This window comes from Notechis scutatus, chromosome 1, assembly GCF_049901735.1.
Source record: "Notechis scutatus isolate UNSWTSFEM ecotype Mainland chromosome 1, rNotScu1.2, whole genome shotgun sequence".
Taxonomy (NCBI): domain Eukaryota; kingdom Metazoa; phylum Chordata; class Lepidosauria; order Squamata; family Elapidae; genus Notechis; species Notechis scutatus.
The window spans coordinates 88,801,826-88,818,099 of NC_142009.1; the positions used below are offsets into that span (position 1 = coordinate 88,801,826).

Genomic DNA, 16,274 nt, shown 5'->3' on the forward strand with positions numbered 1-16,274 from the left:
GGAGAAATCTTGGGGAAGGCTGCAATACAACTTGATCACAAACAGAAGCAGCACTTCCTAATATATTAAAGCAATTCAGGAAATATCAATGACATAGCTAAGGTTAAGCCTCAGGACTGTTACCTATCCCTTCCCCCACCCCCAATGCATGCAAATGCTGTTATTGTGAGACCTGATAAATATTTCAGAGTAGTTTTCACATGCCAAGAAATCTAAAAGTTAGTGGGACAAGAAATCGATTTGCAGAAATGTACTATGTATCAAGAGGTTAATAGAGGTCACCTCTCCCCAGCTTTCAAAAAAAAAACACTTTAAAGAGATCCATAAAGTCAGCAGGAGTTAAACTTGGATCAACTAACTTTATCTAGCATAAAACACAACTAACTTTATCTAGCATAAAACACAACCCAATGAAAGCTATTTGCATTTTTTTTTAAGGCGACAAAAATCTGGGCATGACTTGGTGGCAGCAAAGAGATTATTTAGTGCTGACTAGCGGCTGCCCGGAGTTTTACAGGTTGCATTTGGTAGTCAGTCTCCAACATCCATCCCCAATACTCCGGGTAGGTAAAAAAATCCCAGAAAATGTCCTCAAATGGAAGAGTTCCCTAGATCATTCTAAATAAAACATGTATCAGCAGGAAGTTAGATCGCTAAACTTTATGCCAAAGGGAAGGGGGCCTTTTGATGAGTTACATTGTTTAGTTGCGTGCATCCAAAAGGTTCCTTCTCAAAGATAACAAACAACCTAAAGATCTCCCCTCTTTCATTTGCTGCAAGGAAGCCAGGGTGAGGAGGGGTGGGGGAAGAAATTCCAAACAATCAAAAGAGTCAGAGAAGTTCTTAAAAGGAGCGCTGGAACCGACTCAGTAAGCCAAATTAATAATAAAAGTGCCGTTCCCACGTGGAGCAAAACTTTTCCACAAAAGTTGTCACTTGGCAGCGAAATCCTCCAACCTCTGGCTTTACTCTAAGCGAAGATAACTCACCCCCGGTAGCAATTCCTCAACGAAATTGCCCCAAACCGAGAATCAATTACCGTAACGACGGCGGGAGAGAAGTCGGGAAGAGAGCACTGGATTCTTCGGGTGCCCTTTTGTCCTCCCAGCCCTCCGCCTGGAGGAATCGCATTGCTTTTATTTTTTGTTCTCCTTTCCCTTCACCGTCAATTATTTACCAGCTTACCTGCGGGAGGGTGAGGGGAGGAGGAGGAGGCGGCAGAGACTTTGAAGTGCGCCGGACGGTCGATCCTCCGTGGCGGTTTTGCTGCGGCTTCCCCACGAACCGTCCCAAAGAAACCCAAAGCGCTCCCCTCCCCGGAGAAGCAACCGCCTCAGGCAAACCGCCCCCGCCGCAGCTTCTTAAACAAGTCGCTAAAAAGCAAAGCCAACTTTCGCCCGACGCGCTCGGCTGCTCTTTCGTTTGCAGCCCCGAGAACCCTTTGGCCGCTCCGCTTCCACCGGCTGCTAAGGAGGGAAGGAAGGAAGGAGGGAGGGAAGCGCCTTTCTCTCTCACCAGCCGGGCAAGCTCAACTTTAGAAGAAGGGGGCGGTGGCGACGGGGCGGTCCCTCGGCTCGTCCCGGCCTTTCCCCGGGACTCCTCCTTTGTTATTAGGTGAGAGTAGAGCTGGGCAAGGAAAGGGAAGCGGAGGGACGGGGGGAACTCCGCGAAAAGTTATCTCGGCTTCGGCCCCGGCTGCCTCTGCTGCCAAGGGAAAGGGAGGCGTGTGTAACTGACGGAGGCGAAGAACCTCCGCCCGCACTCCGGGCATTGAACTCTTTCGGCGAACTTTCCGCTGCGCTGGGAAGTTTCCTTCTGCGCGGCCGCGCTCTTATTATCCCTTCGCTCACCCGCCCTGGTAGAGCAGAACCTCTCTCCGGCGGAGGGAGGTGGCGTGACAGGAGCCACGTGACCGCTTGCCTTGTCAATCACCCGGGCCGCTGGCCTTTTCCTTTGCCGAAGGTGCTGCTGCTGGTCCGAAGTCGACGTCATCAAGCCCTACCAGGAGGGAAAGCAATACACACACTCTCACTCTCTCCCTCCCTCTCCCTCCTTCTCTCTCCCTCTCTCCCTCTCCTTCCCTCCCTCCCTTTCCCTCCCTCCCTCCCTTTCCCTCCCTCTCCCTTCGTCTCTCTCTCTTTCTCTCTCTCTCTCTCTCTCTCTCTCACACACACACACACAGAGACTCAGAGATTCTCTCTCTCTCTCTCTCTCTCACACACACACATATATTTATGTATGGTATTCAGCTTTGTTCGGGTATTTTCCCACGTCATTATAGTTGTGCTTTTAAAGTTATAGCAAGAATTTCGGCAGAATCTCATCTGGCTTCTGTACAATACAGGCTTCTGTATTGTGTTCCTCTGTGAGTCAGACTTTTACAGTTGTAAAAGTGTACTGTAACTGTAAAAGTCTGACTCACAGGCGAACACAATACAGAAGCCTGATGATGGCAGATGAGATTCTGCCGAAACATTGCTACAACTTTAAAAGCACAACTATAATTACATGGGAAAATACCCGAACAAGTTGAATACCATACATGTAGTACCCGTGAAAACTTAAGAAATTATATATATAGAAGAATAAGTACCGCCTGGATGAACACAAAATGCAGTCAAAAAGCTGGAACACACTTCCTCACTAGTCCAACACATGGAAGCTACAGGTCATAGCATCAACTTCAATGGCACCAAAACCCTGGCCACTATGGAAAACCCTAGCCACAGAGTCATCAGAGAAGCCATAGAGATTGAAAAAGACCAGAAAGCATGAACAGAAGAGATGATTCCACCAGGCTGTCAATCATTTGGAAGCCTGCACTCACAAACAAAAAATCTCCACACCACAAGCCAGGCAAACACCTGGGCACAAACAGATCCCCTCTGATACCTCCAGCTCAAACACACCCCAACCAGGCACCCAGATGAAACCCAGCTTCCTAACTAATGATAGCCGTCCATTTACCCGAGCCAAGCTGCACTAAAGGCCTCCATTAAAGTAACACAATGCTGCCAGCCAATCAAGATACAAAAAGAGCCAAAAACAGACAGAAGATATCAGAGACACCCATCAAGCAGAACACAGCAACTCCGAGACCAATAAACACAGACCAAGACTCCCAACCAATCAGGATGAAGAAAAAACCATTCTGGCACAGCAATAGGCTGCCCCAAATTTAAATCTGAAACCACTGTAAAAGTCTGACCCACAGACGGACACAATACAGAAGCCTGATGATGGCAGATGAGATTCTGCTGAAACGTTGCTACAACTTTAAAAGAACTACAATGACGTGGGAAAATACCCGAACCAAGCCGAACACCATATACATATACATATATACATACATACATATACATATACATATACATATACATACACACACACACACACACACACACACACACACACACACACACAAGCCCTGCCAGGAGGGAAAGCTACACACAGACACAGAGCCTCCCTTTCCCTCTCTCTCTCTCACACACACAGACACACACAAGCCCTGCCAGGAAGGAAAGCTACACACAGACACAAAGACTCCCTCTCTCTCTCTCCCTCCCTCCCTCACACACACACAGATAGATGACTCTGGAAAACTAAAAACCAAGAAAAGATGAGCCTGACCAGCCCTTGGACGGGAGACCACTAAGAAATCCCAGGTCTTGTAGGCAAGATTGGGAAGTCTAACGTCCAGGGAAAAGTCCCAAAGGTGCTTTTTCAAGAGGCAACTGGACTTTCTGGTTTCTCTTTGAAGACGTTTTTGCTTCTCCATCCAAGAGGCTTCTTCATCTCTGCAAGGAGTATAAATCCTTCCATTCCCCACTGTTAGGAATAACATTGGTTACCTAACTTAGTTTGACGATATTACATAGGTGATGATATTACATAGGTGACGATATTACATAGGAATCTCCTCCTTTTCAGTTGAGGACTACCTGTAGAATCTTGCAGGTTTGAAAATACTGTATAAATATCCAGCCATCTCTTTTCTCAACCATAAGATAAGAGGGGATCCTTTCTGGATTTTTTTTTTTGGCTTGTTATGCAGCTGCAGGCTCACTCCCAGCCCCGTCACCCCACTATCTGATCTTTCCTAGGCAGTATGTTTTACCCCATCCCCCAGGGTCTTTCACACATACTATTACAACAACTCAGTACAGTACCTCTATTAAATCAAAGTCTTAAAAATAGAAGATGAAATTATAGTTTCATTTGATGTCACAGAAGTCTTCACTTCCATAGATAAAGAACTAATAAAAGAATCCATGCAGGATACATATCTGACCTTACCAAATGCATTTATGATTGAAATACCAAGAATCATGGACCTCATCAACCACTGTCTTACTATTTTCAGTTTGATAGACAAATGTATCAATAAATCAGATGAACACCCATGGAATCACAATTCTCACAATTCATAACACAGACCATGGTGCAGCGTCTAGAAACTACCACACTCTCATACCTACAACCAAAAGTATGGACCCAGTATGTAGATGATACCTTCATCATAATAGAAAAGCAATTGGAGAAGATTCATCAAGCTCAAAATGGGACAGTTGTTAAGTGAGTTGTGCCTCATTTTAAAACTTTTTTGCCACTGTTATTAAACAAATGACCTTGTTAAGTGAATCATGCAGTCGTTAAGTGAAACTGGTTTCTCCCATTGGCTTGACTTGTCAGAAGCCAGCTGGGAAGTTTCCAATGGTGATCACATGACCCTGGAGTAATGCAATTGTCATAAATATATGTCAATTGCCAAGCAACCAAATGTTGATCACATGACTGTGGGGAATGCTGCAAAAGTCATAATGTGAAAAATGGTCGTAAGTCATTTTTTTCAACTTCAGACAGTCACTAAACCAATGGTTATAAGCCGAGAACTATCCGCATCAACTACAACTTCAAAGCACTAAAATTCACAAAGAAAGAAAGAAAACAACATGCTACCCTTCCTGGATATCCTTGTCAGCAGAGGAGATGATGGCAAATCAGAAATACAAATCTGTCAAAAAAATAACCCACGCTAACCAAGTGCTTCACTACCAAAGTAGTAAACAATCTCCCACAAGAGGAGCTGTGTAAGAACATACAATATCTTCCAACAAAATAGATACAGGTAATCCTCAACTTGTGGCAATTCTTTCAGTGACCATTTGAAATTACAATGGCACTGAATGAATTTACAAATTTTAGCCAAAGTAAAATTGCTGCAGTGCCCTTGCAGTCTTGTGAACAAAATTTGAGTGCTTTGGCAATCCATCTGCCTTTATAACTGACATGGCTGAGGGATCTGATCGCCCCTCTGTTACTAGAAGGACATTGTTGAGGATGAGAATGCCTAAGCGGAGGTTGCTGGAGAATAATAACACACTGTGTAAAAGTGGAGAGACGCAGAGTCTGGCCCACTTGTTGGACTGTGAATTACTACAGAAGTATCTGCTGAAAGTGGTTTGTTTCTGGCCAACGATAAAGCCAAAAAGGTGTCCTCGTTTTGGTAGTTTAAGGTTGGATCTGGACACAAATAAATAAATAAAAACTGGCCACAGGGATACTCTAGCAATCCCCTGAAGGCTGTGAGGTGGGAGAAGCCTCATTCTAATTAAGATAGAATCTGGGAAAATAAAGCTATGTCTCTGGAAAGGAAAGCCTCACTGGAATGTAAATGACACCTATACAGGTAGTCCTCAACTTACAAGTGTTTATTTAGTCATCTGACTGGATGGTGGGGAATGGAAATCCAAAAAAAAAAAAGAGACAGCCATGACTTGGATGACTGAGAATCTCCATAGACATCTCTGAAAAAGTGACTTATGACCGGTTTTTACACTTACCACCATTATAGCTTCCCCATGATCATGTGATCAAAATTCAGATGCTTGGCAACTGGCTCATATTTATGACAGTTGCAGCGTCCCAGGGTCATGTGATAACTTTTTGCAACCTTCTGACAAGCAAAATCTGTGGGGAAGGCAGTTTTACTTAACAACTGTGTTATTAATTTAACAAGGGCAATGAGTCGCTTAACAACTGTGGCAAAAAAGTCATAAAACAGGGCAAATCTCACTTAACAAATTCTCCCTTAGCAACAGAAATTTTGGGCTCAATTGTGATTGTAAATTGAGGACTACCTGTTAAGAAAATTGCAGTGGGTTTCAAGCAAAATGAGAAAATTTGCTGTACATCTCAAATTCTTCTATTTCTCCTTCCAAACAAAAATTTGCCTTTTGTACTATACTGTTGTGATGAACAATTCTGAAGCACTTCAATGTATGTACCAGTATAAACTTTCAATTCATCCTGGTTAGTTCATGGACATTTTGCCCAAATCGCAAATCCTTGATTCTCAAAGCATTCGTGAAGTTGTCATAACCACAAAGGGCCACTAGGGGCCACACTTCTAAAGAGATTTTTTTTCTTTATTTGCTGAAGCCATACATTTCACCCTGGAACAAATACTACTTAAATGCTGAATCTGTTTCTAAAACTGTCAAATGTTTATAGTAAATGGTACTAAATGGTACAGACTGCTCTGTTCTCAGTATTACCATTGGGGTATATCTTTGAGAAGAAAGAAGCCAAATCATGTATCTGGTTAAATACTATATATTTAAATATTTAAATACTATGTATATGTTTATATTATATGTAGAAATAGCAATAGCACTTAAGACTTATGTACTGCTTCACAGTGCTTTTACAATCCTCTCTAAGCGGTTTACAAAGTCAGCTACAGTGTAAAGCTATACTTGCCCAAATCTCCTTTTTTAAAGGAAATTTGCTTTTATCTAGTTCAGTATTTAGAGAATGTTCAGTGTGTGGACTTCAACTCCCAGAATTCTCCAAACATTGCTCTAAAAAATAAATTTTATTTATTTCATTATTTCTGGAATTAATATACAGAATGGCTCACTATTGTTTAGCCACAGCCCACATGAAATGTCAGACTAATCTTCACCCACAGGGCGAAATAAAGGTGATTAAATTATAACTCAGTTAAGAATTCATCTCCTTCATTATTAAATGCCAACTGTTGGATTTGTCTTGTGCTGTACCTTTTGCTATTCATAATTAAGACTCCATGACAGGCTTCACAATATAAATTGATTAGGTAATAGATGGATCATCACTAATGTATCATCACATTGATATTTCTGGACTGCATTCTGTTTACATACTTCCCTGATGTATCATTTTAACTTCAGACTTTATATTGTATCAAATCCTTAATATGAGAGCCAGGCCAAGACATTTATTTACTTATTTATTTATTTATTTTTTAATATGGTCTTCTCATAATCTCAAGGCAGTGAGAAAGACAGTAAATCACAATAAAACCCATCAATCCATGCCATGGACCCCTGGCAAAAACTAGACCCCTTCTCAGAAAAATATATTTAAATGCATGAAATAAAATACATAAAATTATGGTGTGTGAGAGAGAAAAAGAGAGATGGGTGCAATGCATTAAATCAACAAGACAAAGTAAATTTCAACTAAAGGTTGTTGGGTGTTTTTTCCTTCCTTGGACTCATTTAAATCTATTAAAGTAACCTGCTGCTTATTTTTTTATTTATTTATTTTGTCAAGCAAATATAAGATAACAGGTATAAGTATAAGCATAGTTATGAATACATGGATACATATAAGAAAAATAAAAAGAAACAATAGGACAGGGATGGTAGGCAAATTGGTGCGCTTATGCACGCCCCGGGCCTACAGGCCTCTTAGGAAAGGGGTGAGGTCAATAGTAGATAGTCTAAGGTTAAAGTTTTTGGGGTTTGGGGAAGAAACCACAGAGTCAGGTAGAGTATTCCAAACATTGACCACTCTGTTGCTGAAGTCGTATTTTCTGCAGTCAAGTTTGGTGCAGTTTACCTTGAGTTTGTATCTATTGTGTGCTCTTGTATTGTTATGGTTGAAACTGAAGTATTCATTGACAGGTAGGACATTGCAATATATCATTATATATATATATATAATGTTGTAGTGGTAATCGTAGCCCTGACTGTTATATAAAATTTCACTTTTTTCATGGATCCTTCCATGAAATGCAATTAATACATTGATGTTTCTTTTTGGCGTCTGTATTACAGAAGAAGAAGGTTTGTTTGCTTATGATTGCTAAGCCCGCACCCCACCATCACCTCTATTATATCTCAGTCCTCTATCCTTCTCATGCTTCGCTGGAAAGATTGGGAAAGTAAGGATACAAGGACAGGTAGCCCGAAGTAAATGGGAATCGAAATTTAATTATGCACCACATAATTATGATACATTTTATCATTTTAACAAAACAACATATGATATAGCATATATGTGTACAATATAACACACTATAATGATCTGCACACAATCAGATTCCACTGTGGTTATTTTCTGCCAGGAGTTCAAAGTAAAGTGTTTCCAACATAAAAACTTCTGAGGTAAGAGGCCTTTGTGAGAAACATGTCAGCCTCTCTGATGTGGGATAAATCTCCTAAACACTGATGATGTTACCTAGTTTGGGTAATGAAACAAGGCAACAAAGCAAGCTGAGAGAGCACCAAGGGCCACTCATTTCAACTCTGAGCTACAAATATTCTCCTTTATTGATACAACATAGGGAAAGGGAGGGGATAGGAATGTCCACCCCCACCCCCCAAAAAAAAACCACATTCCTATTATTTGTTTGAATGAAAATCAATCCGCTTGCAGTTTATCATTCTGGAGATTCTGTAAGAAAATCTTTCGTCTCTGTTCCGATGCTCTCCATGTGAATTTAGATTATGGGTAGTTGGGCTGGCCAGGGATGATGGTATCTGTAGTCCAACACAGCTGAAGATCACCGAAATAAACCTCTGGTCAACTCAGATCAAACCCTCTTCAAATTGTACAATAGTGTCGCTTGAAAGTCGTGATTTCTGCACCCCTATGCACCACGGAATGGGGAATGAAGTGGCGGGGGGGGGGAGAAAAGAAGCGTCGTCGTTCATATGTTTACAATTTTACATCGAGCCCCGCGAAAATGACGCGATCTCATTTTCGTGCAACCCAGCCTCGCTTTGCTTTCGGTTATCGTTGCAGAGAAGCGGCACCCAGCGGGAGAAGGCGGAGGAGGACTCGCTGAAATGGCGGCTACATCCTGCCGGGCGTCCGTTCAAAGGCAGACGCCTCACCTGATGTCTTCTGTGGAATTTCTCCCGTTTCCTCTTTCATTCCTCTTTCATTTTGCTGGGCAGCAAAAAAGCCATTTACCAGGAGTGGGGTTCGAACCCACGCGGACATACGTCCATTGGATCTTAAGTCCAACGCCTTAACCACTCGGCCATCCTGGTACGGTTGTAAGCCCCACCAGCAGGCACTCTTACATAGAGCGAGCTGCTGGGTCACCGCCTCGTTTTTCTCGTTTGCTCCCGCCAAGGTACGGCGGGCCCCTCTTGAGTACAACTTACGGGCGAGGGGAGAGATTTAACCGCGTTCGGCGACTTCTTCCTTCTCTTCTCTCTCCGCCCGCTCTAAGCGTTTATATTCGGCGCGCGGGAGGGCGCAGAAAGAGAAAAAAGTGCAACCCGGATTTCAGGGGAATAAAAAAAGCACGCGAGCGGTCGGAAGTAGCCTCCCTTCAAGTACCCTCCTCAAACAAGGGCGAATCTTTAGCAAATTTCGCGAAAGCAGCTTTTTTAAAGCTACCACCTTTCTTCGTTGCCAGCAAGTCGCACAACCGTGTTCTGCCACTGAAGGGAGGTTGGGCTGCTTACATGGCCAGTGACGTAGTTAAATGTTTGGGTTCACACATTGCATAAAGCCCAGGTTTGTTTTAGAAGACTGAGCCACCTCTGGCTGGCTTGGGCACAGCGAGCTAACTAAAGTTGGTTTAATGATAGTTTGAATTAAACTCTACTTGGCTGCGTTGAGACCAGTGAGACCAAACACATCCCAAGATGGCATAAGAGGATCTGTGAAGCTTTGCTGACTTCTGGAAGAAGTCTTTTCTTTAACCTAATCTAGTTCACCTTGCTTTCTTCTTACCTGAGGAGGTGTTTATTCTTCCCCTCCCACCTTATTGATAATAGGTATATTAGAGGCTGTACTATACAGGTAGTCTTCAACTTACAACCATGCCTTTAGTGGCCATTCAAAATGCACTGAACAAAGTGACATGACCAGTTTTTTTTCACACAACTGTACTTTTTCTAGAGTCAACATCTTTTTTATATAACCACATTATAAAAAAAATGTTGAGACTCTAGAAAAAGTACAGAGAAGAGCAACCAGGATGATTAGGGGACTGGAGGCTAAAATATATGAAGAACAGTTACAGGAACTGGGCTTGGCTAGTCTAGTAAAGGGAAGGACCAGGGGAGACATGATAGAGGTCTTCCAATATTTGAGGGGCTGCCACAGGGAGGAAAGGGTCAAGCTATTTTCTAAAGTGCCTGTAGGCCAGACAAGGAATAATGGATGGAAACTGAATAAGGAGAGATTTAACCTGGAAATAAGGAGAAACTTTCTAGTAAAGGGAAGGACCAGGGGAGACATGATAGAGGTCTTCCAATATTTGAGGGGCTGCCACAGGGAGGAAAGGGTCAAGCTATTTTCTAAAGTGCCTGTAGGCCAGACAAGGAATAATGGATGGAAACTGAATAAGGAGAGATTTAACCTAGAAATAAGGAGAAACTTTCTGACAGTGAGAACAATCAACCATTGGCTTTGGAAGTTGTGGGAGCGTCATCACTTGAGACTTTCAAGAAGAGGTTGGACTGCCATTTGTCAGAAATGGTATAGGGTCTCCCGCTTGGGCGGGGGTTTGGACTAGATGACTTATAAGGTCCCTTCCAACTCTGATTATTTATTAACTTTAGCACATTTCCCAATGTCTTGTGATCTGTTGGAAGAAATGTCCTTCTGGATTCAGTTCCAAATGGGGAAAAAGACACTGGAAACATGGAACCCGCTTGTAAAGATGGTTTATTGATGAACAGGATGGATTCCTGGGCAGAAAAGGGAAGATGCTGAGAGCCCCTGGGTTTTATACCCTCTCTGGCTTTGAACTTCCTGGGGCACAGGAAGAGTATCCTGATTGGTTGCTGAAGAGTATCCCGATTGGTTGAGGTGATAGCTATAGATTGTCGGTGGGCTAAGTTTGGTTCAAACTTGGTGGGTGATGCAATGAAGGGCAAAGAAATGACTCTGCTTGAAGGAGGTAGACCTTTGTTATGTAGAATAGACTGGCCCAGGCCTTAAGGGCCCATTAACAGGTGGGGGGAGGGAGGGCTGAGTTTCTGCCTCTCTGAATGTCTACTTTTCTTTTAGGGGAAATATTCTGCCTTTTTCAATATATCTTAAAATATTTCATTTTTCTAGGAGAGGAGTGGATTTTAACTTCCAACAGATCAAAATTCCAGCACTTGGCAACTGCATGTCTTTATGATAGTTGCACTATCCCGGGATCACATACTCACCATTTCTAACCTTCTCAGCTGGCTTCTGACAAGCCAAGTCAATGTGGAAAGCTAAATTCACTTAATGACCACTTGATTCACTTAACTACAGTGATTCATTTAACAACCCTGGCAAAAAAAAGTTGTAAAATGGGGGGCAACTCACTTAACACTTAGTAAAAAGGCAAAATTTGGGCTCTAAGTTGAGGACTACCTCTAGTTCCCTTGCCTGTACATTTAATACTAACTTGTCTAGTGAAATATGCTGCTTTGATCATTTAATACTGAAATATAATATTAAACATAGATCTAAATAAATATGTGCTGGGGAGAAGGAGAGGGAGAGGAGATGTGGGCTATGGGGATAGTTCATCATAACTGCTTGGGTTCCTTCCCCATCAGGTCCCTTTTGATGTCTGCCATGCAGTTGCTTTTGAAAGTGAGGGGCCTTTCAGAATTGGTTTCTAATATAACGAGGCAAGAATCTAGTTCCTTGGGGGGGAAAAAGGCTGTCTTACAGGATATGGTAACCTGCTGAATGAAATAGCTCTTTGCATTCCTTCTTCTTCAGCCTCGGTATTTGTGCTTCAGGATTAAGATAGCCCCAAGCTTTTCTGTAAAACTTTACTGGCTTGTTTACAGAATAACTTTTGTGAAAAATGAAATATAGCTGGTTTACAAAAAAAAATATGAAATATAGCTAGTTTGCAGAATGGTTTACAGAGCTAGTTTACAGAATTAGTAGTGTCAAAATGAATAAGTAAAGGCGTGAATGAAAAAGGAAGCAAGTAACTCGAGAAAGAAAAAGAATTCAAACTCAGTAATGAATAGTGTAGAAGTAAACTGAATTGTTCCTGTTGAGGTATTGCCCAAATGTATTTTGAAAATATTGGCTAAGCTCTCCCATATTTCTCATATATTTATATTTACTGATATAAGCTCAAAACCTGACGTCTGGCTTCATGAGCCCTACATTTCTGATGCTAAATGACACAGTTGTTAAGTGAATTTTGTCCCATTTGATGACCTTGCCACAGTTGTTAAGTGAATCACTGCAATTGTTAAGTTAGTAACATGGCTGTTAAGTAAACCTAGCTTTCCACTGACAACTTGTCGGAATGTCGTAAAAGCTGATCACATGACCCCGGCCCATTGCAACTGTCATAAATATGAGTCAGTAGCAAGGGTCTGAATTTTGATCACATGACCATGGGGATGCTGCAATGGTCTTAAGTGTGAAAAACGGTCATAAGTCACTTTTTTCAGTGCCATTTTTAACATCGAACAGTCACTAAATGAATGTTGTAAGTCAAGGACTGCCTGTATTATACAAGGAGAAACACCCAGAAGAGAAGTAGAAAAAGAATAAGGGACTCTTAACAACCACTTTCTCCAGAATGATCAAAAACTTAAAAAGTAGGACTTTTTCCTATGGTCGGAAATGTCAGCAAGGTCTATGGCATCTAGAAAACAGTCAAATAGGTTTCTGTAGGACTCCCTACAGAATAGGACTCCCATGTTTCCGCTGTTGGCCTGAAAGGCGGGAATGCAGGGTTCGAAGTCATCTCGATTCAGCGGTGCTGTATCTCTCAGGAAAGTTGAAATTCGCGCTCGCAAATAGTGATGGTAGCTCTTTAAATGACAATCAGCTCGGTAGTGACTTCGGCTCTTTTTTGTAGTGACTTCGCTCAGCGATTCTTTGCCCGGTTGCCTCTTATACAGATCCCGCCCTCATCGCCAGTGTTGTAGAGCGGCGGAATAACCTGAGGCAAAACTCGGAGCGAACTTCAGCTATTTCTTTATTTAGACAATAAAGGGTTGCCGCGGCTGCCGCGCTAACAAGGCAGCCAGCTGGCGGACAACAGCTGATGCCGTTTGACAGTTCCTTTTATAGCTGTCTGTCAAACGGCATCAGCCAATAGAAACGGTCTGTCTTCCCGCTGGAAACACGGACTGGAGTGAAGACTTCGGCTTAGTCCATTGCGAACGCTACATGCCTCAAATGAGAACTCTAGATCAATTTCTTCTATGCTCTATTAATTTGTTTTTCTTCAACACCCAAATTCAGAAGCACTAACATTCTTTTTATCCTGTGTTTTCTTTGTTTCATACTTAAATCAGTGCAGTTCTGATCTTAGAGATGTGTTAGGCCATCTGAGTATCTTTTCCAAGGATTGTCTGTGAAGTCTGATTAATATTATTCAGTCACAGATTGCATTATGTCTAAGCAGTGTTCCTGCTGTTCCTTCTTTCTTTTTCATGTAATGAGTAGTATCCAATTTCAGTCCGATTCAGTTTCTTGATGCCTAGTATCTCAATATACAATCCATTTTATCTCTGAGTTGAACTTTCCATGTTTGTACTTCTTATGTCCCACATTCACCCTGTAATTCTTTCTTTGCAACCTTGCTTTCCTTCTCTGCATGGCAACTTTAGCAATCAAATGTCTGGAAGGCTTTAATGGATACTAACCAAATGTCTGGAAGTAATCATAGATCCTATTAGTACTTCAAAAGATCCTCAGTTCTTCTAGTAACATGTAGTTTGTCATTTGACCTGACAGGCCCATCATCTGGCATTATCGGTAATTTCATTTAAATTTATTGGCCACTCCAATTTTATAGTGTCTATTCATGGGTTTTTTCTTGATAAAATAGAAGTAGTTTACCATAGTCTTCTTCTGCACAATACGAAATGATGGTTTTTCTGCTGTCACTAATAGGATCATCTTCCTCCAATATTCTCCTATACTGTATTGCTGGAAATAGTAATGCAAACATGCTCATAATCTATTAAATTATTGCTTCTAGTTTCAGTGTGTTTTCTTAGGGATTATCTTGTTGGTTATTAACTACTTTAAACTATCATAAGAACATTCCTATTGAATCAGACATTTGGTTTCTTACAGTAACCAACCAGATGCTTAAAGTGAAAGAACTACAAGTAAGTGAGATGCAAATATACATAAAAACAAGTTCATTTAATGGAAATACTGATACAAACACAAATAAAATATATGGAGCTGAGTAAAACTTTCCAGTTTGTAAGCAAGAAACCACAACCGATTCCAGCTTTTGCTTCTACTGTATATCCGATGTGAAGACTGCTGTTCTAATTCTGCACTCCCCTCTCCCTTCCCCCAATTATATTACATTAACTTGTGACTCAGAAGTTAGGAAATGGCCCTAAAAACCTCAAAGAGCTTTAAATATCACCAGATGACACTTCAGATTAGTTTTAACCCTCAGTTTTAACACTTTTTAGCTGAAGTGACAAGAGTCCAAGTCAAATGATGGATAGAGCATGAATGCTTAATATGTGCATTTTTTAAAAATGACAAAAAGCAACAGATCTATAGTTACAGTCTTGAAAGACCACTTCCTGAGGTTTAACTTCCAATGCAAATAGCAGGCAGGATAAAATATCCCCACGGGGAATTTTCTACGCAGAGAGAAAGAGAGATTAATCTCTCCTATCACACGCATGCCCTAATTTCCTGCAGCTGCTTATTGAAATTTTTAAAAATGCAAAAAAATTGCATTTTTGCAGTGATCACTACATTTAAAAAATGAGCATGTCAACGATTCATTTGATTGTGTAGTATATACGCCCTCTTAAATTACAGTTTAGAAATCTTAATGATTTCACATCTCTACTAGACTCAACCTTGACAAGTTTAACATGTGTGGACTTCAACATCCAGCATTCCCCAGCCAGCCTGCCTCTGGGGAATGCTAGGAGTTGAAGTCCATGCATCATAAAATTGCCAAGATTGAGAAACCCTGCACTAGACAGTGGGAATGACTAGATGGGGATCCTCATTCATTATCTCCCAACCTAACCTCCCTAACAGATTATCAATAGGAAGGGTGGGGGGAAATCGTGTATTATGAGTTCTTAAAGGAGAGATAATTAAGGCAAACTTTTTTTTAATCTGTTAAAGGCAACATGGCTGCATGGGCAATATGCTGGGAATTGCATCATATGCTTTCTGCAGAAATCAAAAAGTCAGAGCCAAAGATGATGTTAGGGCCACTTATTTACTTTTATTCCTAACCTCTTCTTTTGATCTCTGATACCTTCTTTCCTTTCTTTTTTCCTTCTACATTCAACCGGCTATGGGATAACTTTTCTAAAGGTCAAATATAATCAGTTGAAAGAACTTTGGAAATTATGTTGGTCCACATGAAATTAAATCCAATCAATCAATCACTCCAGTTTATTGCTGTCATAGACTAGTACAAATGAAAAACAAAATAAAGTTTAAGACAGGATTAAAAACCAGTTAACTAACATCTATAACAGAGATCCAGGATGTTGACTATATTAAAGTATAATGTGAACACTAAAATTATGAAATTAAGTCAAATATTCCAATTGGGAATTATTTCAACGAGAAAGTGAGAAAAAAGAAACAGACTTGGGCAATCACACAAGTCATTTCAAATTATTTCCCAATTGCTACGAGTTTTTTAAAGTGCAATTCCTTTTGTTGTGACACTCTGTGGTCTGCATTTTATAGATTGACTTTGTGAAGGTTAATAGAGCTATGGTTTTCTGTTTGGGAATACAGTAATCTGTTTGGGAATGACACAGATTGATATGTTTGACAGATACATTAGATCTAGTGCTTCCTTAAGGAAAATGACACAATTGTGTGTGGCCTTCAGGTTCTGTGGATAGAGTCCAGGAAAAACAAAATAGTGTTTATTATGTCATTTTTCTTTACTAAGGTGATACAAAACTATTGCATTTCAGAGAAGGTTACCAAGCAGATTTGTGCAAAATCATCTAAGAATGTTAAGAATGGAGACACAACTTTTTATATAAGGAAATAAATGA

General features: G+C 41.0%; 1 protein-coding gene and 1 non-coding gene across 2 annotated transcripts in view; both read right to left on the bottom strand.

The window, feature by feature from the left end:
* UTRN (utrophin) overlaps nucleotides 1–2,006 on the bottom strand; it is a 359,787-nt gene extending 357,781 nt beyond the window's left edge. The window contains exon 1 of the mRNA XM_026666216.2: nucleotides 1,186–2,006. The gene's annotated coding sequence lies outside the window, so the exon portion shown is untranslated. The remainder of the gene's footprint in view (nucleotides 1–1,185) is intronic.
* Nucleotides 2,007–9,243: 7,237 nt separating this feature from the next.
* TRNAL-UAA (transfer RNA leucine (anticodon UAA)) lies at nucleotides 9,244–9,326 on the bottom strand. The gene has a single exon. It is a non-coding gene; the product is annotated as a tRNA-Leu (tRNA).
* Between the last annotated feature and the right edge of the window lie 6,948 nt (nucleotides 9,327–16,274).